This window comes from Neolamprologus brichardi, chromosome 11 (assembly GCF_056152115.1).
Source record: "Neolamprologus brichardi isolate AB-2024 chromosome 11, ASM5615211v1, whole genome shotgun sequence".
NCBI classification, from domain to species: Eukaryota; Metazoa; Chordata; class Actinopteri; order Cichliformes; family Cichlidae; genus Neolamprologus; species Neolamprologus brichardi.
The window spans coordinates 26,319,523-26,330,578 of record NC_142114.1 but is presented as its reverse complement, the minus strand read 5'-3'; the positions used below and the strand labels follow the sequence as shown (position 1 = coordinate 26,330,578).

The 11,056-nt window shown below is 40.5% G+C and overlaps 2 long non-coding RNA genes across 2 annotated transcripts; both read right to left on the bottom strand.

Moving 5' to 3' along the window:
• Positions 1 to 2,101: 2,101 nt before the first annotated feature.
• On the bottom strand, positions 2,102 to 5,021 carry LOC148100584 (uncharacterized). The gene is made up of 5 exons (XR_015719786.1): positions 4,894 to 5,021; positions 4,525 to 4,718; positions 4,341 to 4,412; positions 3,771 to 3,878; positions 2,102 to 2,909 (listed from the first exon to the last, which is right to left on the bottom strand). It is a non-coding gene; the product is annotated as an uncharacterized LOC148100584 (long non-coding RNA).
• A 1,614-nt stretch (positions 5,022 to 6,635) lies between these two features.
• Positions 6,636 to 9,988, bottom strand: LOC148100583 (uncharacterized). Its single transcript, XR_015719747.1, has 4 exons — positions 9,629 to 9,988; positions 8,594 to 8,688; positions 6,760 to 8,483; positions 6,636 to 6,663 (listed from the first exon to the last, which is right to left on the bottom strand). It is a non-coding gene; the product is annotated as an uncharacterized LOC148100583 (long non-coding RNA).
• Positions 9,989 to 11,056: the final 1,068 nt, after the last annotated feature.

The following is an 11,056-nucleotide window of genomic DNA, read 5'->3' as shown; positions in this document are numbered from 1 at the left end:
CTCCCTTTTAACAGGAAGAAACCTCCGGCAGAACCAGGCTCAGGGAGGGGCGGCCATCTGCTGCGACCGGTTGGGGTGAGAGAAGGAAGACAGGATGAAAGACATGCTGTGGAGAGAGACAGAGATTAATAACAGATACGATTCAATACAGAGAGGTCTGTAAACATAACAACGGAGCGTGGTGTCCAGTAACTGCAGGAGGACTAAAATAAATTGAGAAGGTTTGCAGGAGTTTAAAAGCACAAAATAAACACTTGGAATATGACTTCGAATGAGCAGCTTAAGGTAAAAAATTATCACCTGTAATAAAGAAGTAAAACTTATAATACAAACCTTTTTTCGAAAGCAACGAGATCGGCACAAGATCGGGGTAGGATGAAATAATAGGCGTGTACTATTTACACCGGAAACATGGCCGTTTTGAATTGTGCGCATGCGCAGTAACAACAAGTAGGGCAGCTTGATGGGTAGGACGTTTTGTCAGAACACCGGGTCCTCAGGTGGAAGCAGCCTCTGAATTTGGACACCCCTGCTGTTTCCAGGCCGGCCAATACTAACGGTGACATTTAACGTATTTTATCCGATAAATAAACCCTGTAAAATGTATTTACCTCCCCAACAGCCCTTTTGAATGTCTCCCTAGTAAATCAAATCAAATCAAATCACTTTTATTGTCACATCACATGTGATCACACTGGTACAGTACATGTGAGTGAAATTCTTGTGTGCAAGCTTCACAAGCAACAGAGTTGTGCAAAAATACAATAACGTAAAACAAGCAAAATATAAGAATGGCTAAACCTGAGACTAATAAATATATGTACAATATATAATAGTATATGCATTACTGGATGTGTATACTAAATATGTTTTTCTATGTGTGTGTGTGTGTGTGTGTGTGTGTATACATATTTTACAAATTAAATAGAGTAAACAATAAAATAAAATCTATAAAAAAATATACAGAGTTGGTTGAGACGTGCAAAACAGTGGCATTAATGTACAGTATGTAGTGCATAATGTTGAAGTTCCAGTAGTGAAAGTGAGGTGTCTATGAAGTGTTCAGCAGTCTGATGGCCTGATGGAAAAAGCTGTCCCTCAGTCTGCTGGCATGGGACCGGATGCTGCAGAACCTCCTTCCTGAAGTAGTCTGAACAGTTTATGGCTGGGGTGACTGGAGTCCTTGATGATCCTCCGCGCTTTCCTCAGGCACCGCTTCCTGTAGATATCTTGGAGGGAGGGAAGCTCACCTCCAATTATCCGTTCAGAGCACCGCACTACTCTCTGGAGAGCTTTGCGGTTGTAAGCGGTGCTGTTGCCGTACCAGGTGGTGATGCATCCAGTGAGGATGCTCTCAATGGCACAGCAATAGAAGGTCCTGAGGATGCGGGGGCTCATGCCAAATCTTTTCAGTCTCCTGAGAAAGAAGAGGCGCTGCTGCGCCTTCTTCACTGTTTTGTTTATGTGTACTGACCACGTAAGACCCTCAGCCAGATGTACACCAAGAAAGCGGAAGCTGCTCACTCTCTCCACAGCAGCTGTGGTGCACCAGTGTTCAGTGTGATGGGGGATGAGGTGATGCTGCCCAGCCTGACCACTTGGAGTCTGTCAGACAGGAAGTTAAGGATCCAGCTGCAGAGGGAGCTGCTCAGTCCTAGATCCTGCAGTTTCCTGTCCAGCTTCGAGGGAACAATGTTATTGAATGCTGAGCTGTAGTCTACAAATAACATTCTCACATACGTGTCTCTCTTCTCCAGGTGTGACAGGGCAGTATGTAGTGTCAGGGCTATGGCATCATCAGTGGACCTGTTGTGGCGGTATGCGAACTGTAGAGGGTCCAGTGAGTCGGGTAGTGCAGAGCAGATGAAGTCCCTGACAAGCTTCTCGAAGCATTTGCTTACGATGGGGGTCAAGGCTACAGGTCGCCAGTCGTTTAATGAGAAGATGGTGGAGGATTTGGGTACAGGGACGATGGTGAACATTTTGAAGCAGGCTGGGACTACAGACAGAGAGAGGGAAAGGTTGAAGATGTGTGTAAACACTCCAGCCAGCTGAGCCGTGCATGACTTAAGGACTCGGCCGGGAATCCCGTCCGGACCGCGTTCACGTTCCTGAAGCACCTCCGCACATCCTCCTCAGACACAGTGTGCGCACTGATGTCATCCGCGGTGCGCACACTGTCCGGTCTCATGGTGTTCGCTGTGTCGAATCTAGCGTAGAATACGTTTAGATCCTCACACAGAGAGGCCGTGGTCTGCAGTGTGCTGGTTTTCCCTCTAAAGTCTGTGATTGTGTTTAGTCCCTGCCACATACTCCGAGGATTGTCAAACTGTTGTTCCACCCTGTCCCTGTATTCACGTTTGGCTGCTTTGATCGTCTTCCGGAGTTGGTAATGTGCGTGTTTGTAGTCCGATGTGTTTGCGGAGGCAAAAGCGGTGCTCCGTGCCGCCAGTTGATTTGGGAAGGATTAAACTGTTCTGGATGGGACGACATCTTCCACGCATTTCCTGATGAATCCGCAGACTGAGTCTGTGTACTCATCAATGCCATTAGCAGCCACGTGAAACATTTCCCAGTCCGCGTGATCAAAACAGTCCCGCAGCGTAGACTCCGATTGGTCCGTCCAACGGTGCACCGCCCTCATGGTTGGAGCTTCCTGTTTCAGCTTCTGCCTGTAGGCGGGCAGGAGCAGGATGGTGCGGTGATCTGATTGGCCGAATGGGGCACGGGGGAGGGCTTTGTACGCATCCCGGAAAGAGGTGTAGCAGTGGTCAAGTAGCCGGTCTCCACGAGTGTTGAAATGGATGTGTTGGTGTTTTGGTGAAACTTTCTTCAGGTTTCCCTTATTAAAGTCTCCGGCTGTGATAAACGCCGCCTCTGGGTGTGCGGTTTCCTCACTGCTGATCACGCTGTACAGGTAAAATAAGTCCACACACACCACCGATTAGCCATTGTTGTGCGTGTGCACGCCAAGGGGCCTTAAAAGGCCTGTAATAGCTAGTAATACTAAAAGCAGAATGCTGCTTGATGTAGTCAAGAAAGCAGAACTTAAAAGTTTACTTCTAAAACCTGTTTGTATGTCTTCACTGGTTACTGAATAACTTGTGTCAATAATATTTGACACAAGAATCAGATTAAAATTGAAATGAGTTGAATATTTCCATAAGAATTAGGAAGCTGCCAGTGTGACAATGTTTTGCTCATGAATGTGTTTACATTCTGTTAAGCAGAATTCACACACCGTACCCCAAGTTATTATACTACGGAAGCGTAGAGCTGCCACCCAGGCAAAAGAAAAATACAAGTGTATCACGTTAAAACGTGAAAAGTTTATTGTTCTAACAAGATACGTTTCCTGTTTGTACAATATACTATCATGTTTGTACAATATACCTTTCATGTTTGAACAACATAATATCACGTTCGTACAATATAAATATATTGTACGAACGTGATAATTATGTATATTGTAATAACGTGATATTATGTTGTTCAAACGTGAAAAGTATATTGTACACTTGTATTTTTCTTTTGCCTGGGTGGCAGCTCTACGCTTCCGTAATTATACACTGGCAGATGACAGAATAAAAACAGACAAATGTAAGAAAGCTGGTGAGTAGTGTAGAACCAGTAACTTAAAAAACATAAGTTAAGTGAATAAATAATGTGCCAGCAGAAACAATAAATTAAATATTACAGGTAATAACTTCCTCTTGTTAATAGAGTAATATCTTGACAATCATCTAAAATAAAAGGACAAGAATACTCACCTTTACATTTCACGCAAATCAACTTGAAAGCAGGAAAATATGCATTACAAAAGGCACAATTTTTTTCAACATTTTCTCTGACGAATACACCACATCATGTTTGCAGTTCTGTTGAAAAACAAAGTTCCTTGAGTTTATACCATTCATTTTCAACTCTTTCATGCCATGCAGAAACTTCACTCATTTGCTGCAACCATGTGACATGAATACATACAGTAAGATCCAACATTTCAGGGTTTCCCCATCATGATTTAAGCATATTTTCTGATAGACTGACTATACTTTTTGAGTAAAAGAGCATCTGTGTAACCACTGCTCATTGACTTTAAGTTGAAGTCTCAGTTAAATGCAAATCGAGTGGCTTAGCTGTTGATTTAAAACATTGGAAAATATCAGGATAAAATTATCTTTCAGTAGACTTACACATCCAAAACACACACAGTCCTCATAATGTAGGTATCTTACATTAACCAACACTATAGAACTTGTGTCTAACACCCTCACTATCAACATCCAAACAACTCTGCTGTGTTCTTGTTGCAATAATAACAACAGCAGAAAATTAGTCACCTGCTCATCATCTTTAAGGGACGACGATGCCATGGGCACATCAGCTTGAGAACAGTCAGGGTGCTCTGAAACCTTGTGCAAGCAAACACAAAAGTACATTAACATCCATTCAACACAGATACGTTGAGACTATACAATACAGTTACGTAGCTACACTACGGTAAATGTAAATATAAATATGTACCTTTACTCTCCATGGCCAGTCAGAGTCACCGTAATTGTAATGTTATTTCTTCCACCAGCTTGATGTCCTTTATGGCAAATAAACAGAGATGAGGCTGTCCATTTACTGTGATTGTCCTCATTTTGCTGTTTGGGCTCACGTGATCGTGATTCACCAGTCTGGCCAAGGAGCCATCCTCTCTGGCTGCATCAATGCTGAAACAACAAAAAATGTAAGACACAAAATTACACAAGCTTTATAAAAAGGCCGAACAATTTGATTACATTTTTAATTATATGGATTTGTAACAAACTAGCAGTTTGTCTTAATGTGGTCGTCATAACTTTTGCAAAAAGTAGGCTGAAAAATGAATTAGTCTAATTTACATACCATAATTGTTTTCCATTGTACCGGAATTCAAAAAGAAAAACCTTTAAGGCGTCATGGTACAATCTTGTTCTCTTTTCATATTCCTTCTTGGTTACAACGTCTCCGCGATATTCCAGAAGGAAGTCTCCTTTGTTATACAGTGGGGCAAAAAAGTATTTAGTCAGCCACCGATTGTGCAAGTTCCCCCACTTAAAATGATGACAGAGGTCAGTAATTTGCACCAGAGGTACACTTCAACTGTGAGAGACAGAATGTGAAAAAAAAATCCATGAATTCACATGGTAGGATTTGTAAAGAATTTATTCGTAAATCAGGGTGGAAAATAAGTATTTGGTCACCTCAAACAAGGAAAATCCCTGGCTCTCACAGACCTGTAACGTCTTCTGTAAGAAGCTTTTCTGTCCCCCACTCGTTACCTGTATGAATGGCACCTGTTTGACCTCATCATCTGTATAAAAGACACCTGTCCACAGCCTCAACCAGTCAGACTCCAAACTCCGCCATGGCCAAGACCAAAGAGCTTTCGAAGGACACCAGGAAAAGAATTGTAGATCTGCACCAGACTGGGAAGAGTGAATCTACAATAGGCAAGCAGCTTGGTGTGAAAAAATCAACTGTGGGAGCAATCATCAGAAAATGGAAGACATACAAGACCACTGATAATCTCCCTCGATCTGGGGCTCCACGCAAGATCTCATCCCGTGGGGTCAAAATGATCATGAGAACGGTGAGCAAAGATCCCAGAACCACACGGGGGGACCTGGTGAATGACCTGCAGAGAGCTGGGACCAAAGTAACAAAGGTCACCATCAGTAACACACTACAATGGCAGGGAATCAAATCCCGCAGTGCCAGACGTGTTCCCCTGCTGAAGCCAGTGCATGTCCAGGCCCGTCTGAAGTTTGCTAGAGAGCACATGGATGATACAGCAGAGGATTGGGAGAATGTCATGTGGTCAGATGAAACCAAAGTAGAACTTTTTGGTATAAACTCAACTCGTCGTGTTTGGAGGAAGAAGAATACTGAGTTGCATCCCAAGAACACCATACCTACTGTGAAGCATGGGGGTGGAAACATCATGCTATGGGGCTGTTTTTCTGCCAAGGGGACAGGACGACTGATCCGTGTTAAGGACAGAATGAATGGGGCCAAGTATCATGAGATTTTGAGCCAAAACCTCCTTCCATCAGTGAGAACTTTGAAGATGAAACGAGGCTGGGTCTTCCAACATGACAATGATCCAAAACACACCGCCCGGGCAACAAAGGAGTGGCTCCGTAAGAAGCATTTGAAAGTCCTGGAGTGGCCTAGCCAGTCTCCAGACCTCAACCCCATAGAAAATCTGTGGCGGGAGTTGAAAGTCCGTGTTGCTCGGCGACAGTCCCAAAACATCACTGCTCTTGAGAAGATCTGCATGGAGGAATGGGCCAAAATACCAGCTACTGTGTGTGCAAACCTGGTAAAGACCTATAGTAAACGTTTGACCTCTGTTATTGCCAACAAAGGTTATGTTACAAAGTATTGAGTTGTATTTTTGTTATTGACCAAATACTTATTTTCCACCCTGATTTACGAATAAATTCTTTACAAATCCTACCATGTGAATTCATGGATTTTTTTTTTCACATTCTGTCTCTCACAGTTGAAGTGTACCTCTGGTGCAAATTACTGACCTCTGTCATCATTTTAAGTGGGGGAACTTGCACAATCGGTGGCTGACTAAATACTTTTTTGCCCCACTGTAGTTGCACCTACTAAACATTCCTTGACCTTACAAAGAAAATAGAAAATGTCAACATTGGTCTACTGCAATGGTTAAACTTATGACTGTGCCAGAAATCCTCAACAAGTATCCTAGTACCTCACCTTTTACTGAATTTATGAATTTCACTTCAAATCCATCTTTGTCCTGCCCCAAAGATGCAAATTTTACTGCTTCATCTTTCGGTTTAATTTTTGCTCTCGGGGGCCGCATTGCAATACACTGTCTCAGAAAAAGAAAAAAAAAAGTACAATTTATGTAATATTTCAGGAAAATAGTTTACAGTAAAAACGGATCCTTTACAGGTGTTCTAACCCTAACCCTAAGCTTAAATTATGTATCATAACTCTGGTTTTACTTGGCCTATAAACACATTTTAAAAAACTGTTATATACGCATCTTGCTGATACACCGTAAATTGGCCATATAATCCGCACTCCAGAGAGTTAAATGTTAGCTACCTCGGTTATCTGAAATGTCTCATTAATAACGTGTCACCTATATTTCAGCGTTGCTTAAAATTTGGAGGCAGTGGGATAAATAAATAATAACATCAGTATTTTCAAATACTACAGTTAAACTGAACTAAAAAGGTGTGCGTTAGACTAGGTATTTAACCTTGACTAATTAAATACACAACCATGTGTCATCAAAAAAAGCTAGCTTTAGCATGAGAATTACATTGAAATACAAAACTTAATCAAGGAATATACACCAAAGAAAAACCTCAACAAAACTAAATCTGACTGGTTGCTGGGCTACAAAGCTGGCAAAATTCTAAAGTTTAAAGTTACCTGTTGGCTTCTCCACACCAGCAAAGTGTTGCTACTCCTCAACTCGAAGTCACAAAGTGAGGGGGGAGGGGTGAAAAACAGCTCATTGGCTAAAAAGTGGTCAGGTGATGAGAGTTCTGACTTTTTTTTTTGATGGAATTTCAGTGAAACATTTACAGTGACAAAGGACCGAGTTTTATTGCATTTGTTTATTTACAGGAAATTCCTCTTTTAAAAAGTATTTAGTTATTTATTTGAAGCAAAGGCAAAACATGTTTCCTCACACACCACCAGCCAAGGTCCACCACTGAAGCAATGGTTTTACACTTGCATCTGCATATGTTAAACAAATCTGAGATTCAACCAACAACATAGTGTGACATATTTTAGATCCTTATGTTAAACCAGCATGTATCAAGATCTGGCTTTCTTCTGAAAAATGTATTTAATTATTATAATTTTGTTCTGATTTTTTTGTTTGAAGATACAGAAGGTGCATCCTGAAACCAATGAATTTATCACGAGCAATTATGGACAGTTTGAGAAACCAAACATTGTTTTGTTTAGCAGTAAAGAATAAATCAGATCATATGCTATGACTAAAAAAAATCTGAAACTAATAAATTCTATGGTAATTATACGGTGTAAAATTGGCTCTGTTTACAATATAGAACTGTTCAAACTTATAGCAGCTGCTGTATGAAGGCATTAACAGCTCCTCACCTAGTTACTCTCAGAGACTCCCATCTTACTCTCATCTTCAGAAGCATAGTCCAGGGTTATATAGATGGCTGCGGTTCAGTACCAGCAGCCATCTGGGTTTGGAGGAGAGAGACAGAGACACAGAACTACCAAAAGTATATTTTTTTATGTGATTGACTGTTGTTGTAATTCAAGCCCTGAGTGTAGAGCAGGTAAGATATAAAGTTGCATCCTAAATTCCATGCTTATGCAGAGTGTTTACTTTATGACTTTTTCACCTGGTCATTTCTTGATGAACGGATGGTCTTTTAGGGTTGACCAAGCTGGTACCCTGGCCACCTTGACTCTGTTCTCTGCAAGATGTTGCAAAAAACAAAATCATATGGAGACAATATTGGACACAAAAAATATATAACAATTTAGTTAAATGTAACATTAACTCATAAGTCTTGCTAAAGTAAACCTTTTATTCTGATTCATCACAGCAGCAGTTCAGTTGGATGATGTCAGCAACTGCAGCAAGTGTCTTGCTGACTGAATAATTTCATCTTGCATAATCTGAAACACACACATAAAGACAGAAACAATTTATAAATTAACGTTCGATAAAATCATTTATTAGATACCAATATGAATATGTCTACCATAAAACTTATACAACTTATATAAGATGGGTATGTATACAAGTATACATATCCATCTTGTACATGTTTTTTAATATTATTATTATTATTATTATTATCCTACCCAATTACATGTTTCTTTTAATCAGAGTATGCTGTTTTAATGACTTTACAATATCATTTACATTGTGTTCCTTACATTTTCCCTAATTGTATGTTATATTAATTCTGTATTTCCATTTTAATATTTCTAATGTTTGCCTTGTTTTCTTCACTGTATGGTCTGCCTCTGTCTTGCCTGTATGGATGCATTTACACCTAAATGTCCCAAACAAAGGATGTTTTAATTCACCACTATTCCAGTGAAACATGAGTCTCCCATGTTCCTGCTACCGGTCTTGAGTTTTTGTTCACCAAAGCACACACCAACTTCATACTGACGGACAGATCACTGCCCTTTTGCCGCCTTGTCTGACCGTGTTTTGTGGCTTTGGTTCACTTCACCTCACTCTTCCCCATTCTTGTCATTAAATCAGGCCGTTCTGCAACCATGGCAGCCATTCACTCTATGGCTTTATTCATGGTGTATTTTACCCCTTCACCAAAGGCCGTTCTCATTTCCAACATTATATTTGCAGTGTTCGTCTATCTATCAATAACTGCGGAGTATTTTTTTTAACGAGTATCCTATTTTCTAAAGCACAGTATGTAAAGGGTAGCTCGGTTAGCAGGATGCTAGCATGTAGCGCTTAGTGAGACACGCCTCAGACGAGTTGAGCAAAGACCCCGTCTGTGTACTTTATACGTGAGCAACGGATTTAAATAAAATTAACGTTTCAAAAGACAAACTTGAAGATAAAAAACAATATACTTACCGGAGAATCGCCAGGGATTGCCGCTTCCATCTTGCTGCTCCTAAATTCAAAACTGCCTCTGCAGACAGGCAGGGGAGGCGTGGAAATTGTCTTTGAGTTAGTCAAACGTTTACCTTAGTTCGAGTAGATGATGAAATAAAATAAAAATAAATGGGATTTTAAGTAGGACTAAGCGCTCTGTAATGATCTCTATTTAGGAGAAAAACTTAATCACTCACCTTTAAACAGGTCTCTTTTATGAGACACACTGCTGACTAACGGTGTCATGTGCGTAATTTAATTGGCTGAGAGCCGCTCGACTCGATCTAGTGCTGATTGCTCTGGCTTGGGTCATTCAAGTTCATCACTTTTGCGGTTGAATTTTTGCAGGTGAATTTTTTGCAGGTGAATTTTTTTGCAGGGAAATTTGGAGGATAAAAATTCAGTGTTATAAATTCAATGTCTAAAAATACTTGAATTCTGATGATACTATATTTCTTCCATAGTTATAAGCATTATGAACACGCAGAACAAAACCTTAAAGAAACATGCCATTTTCTTGCATTAGTTATTAGTTATAACGACAAACTTGACAGAGTAAATGCAAAACAGTGTGGGAATGATACCTCAGTTTTTCTGGGGGCTGGGAGAATTTGTGTTGTTGATTGTTGGGGAGAGAATTAGGTAAGTAAATACAGATTGTGGAATATGTTATTTGTATTCCAGGACATACTTCTGTCCCTATATTATCAATTATAATATGAATTACTATGGGTGGCACAGTAGTGTGGTGGTTAGAACTGTTGTCTCACAGCCAGAAGGGTTCTGGTTTAAAGCCTTGGCTGAGTTTGCATTTTTAATTGTGCATGTGTGCGTTTTCTCCAGGTACTCCAGCTTCCTCCCAATGACCTAAACCATGTATGTTAGGTTGAATAGATATGATAATTTGATAATAGTTATTGAGTGAGTAGTTGTTTGGCTGTGTGTTATAGACAGGGGTGCACATAACTGGTACGCAGGCACACATGCGTGACAAAAATTAGGAATGCGTAGTGACACTTTGCGTACTTGACTGTCTCATTTAACCTTACATGTCTTGCTTGTCACCAGCCAAATGTCCAAAAAACAACAGACATTAAGCAGCTTCTTTGGTGTGCCGCCACTAGCTAAGAAACACCAACCGGAGCCAGAGAAAAGACTTTTTTCAGAAAAGTGGCTCCAAGATGTGCCGTGGCTTGAAGCTAACAATGAGCGCACTGAAATGTGGTGCAAGATTTGCCACTCGCATCCACATCTAACAGGTGTGTTTTTTAAAGGCTCAAAGAATTTTAACCATCCTTTATTTGACAAACATGAAAAAAGTAAGGTGTCACGGTTCTGGGTCATTTTGACCCAGCATTTTGAGTTTTTATGTTTTGGTTTAATTTTGGATTGTATTCTGATTCTTGT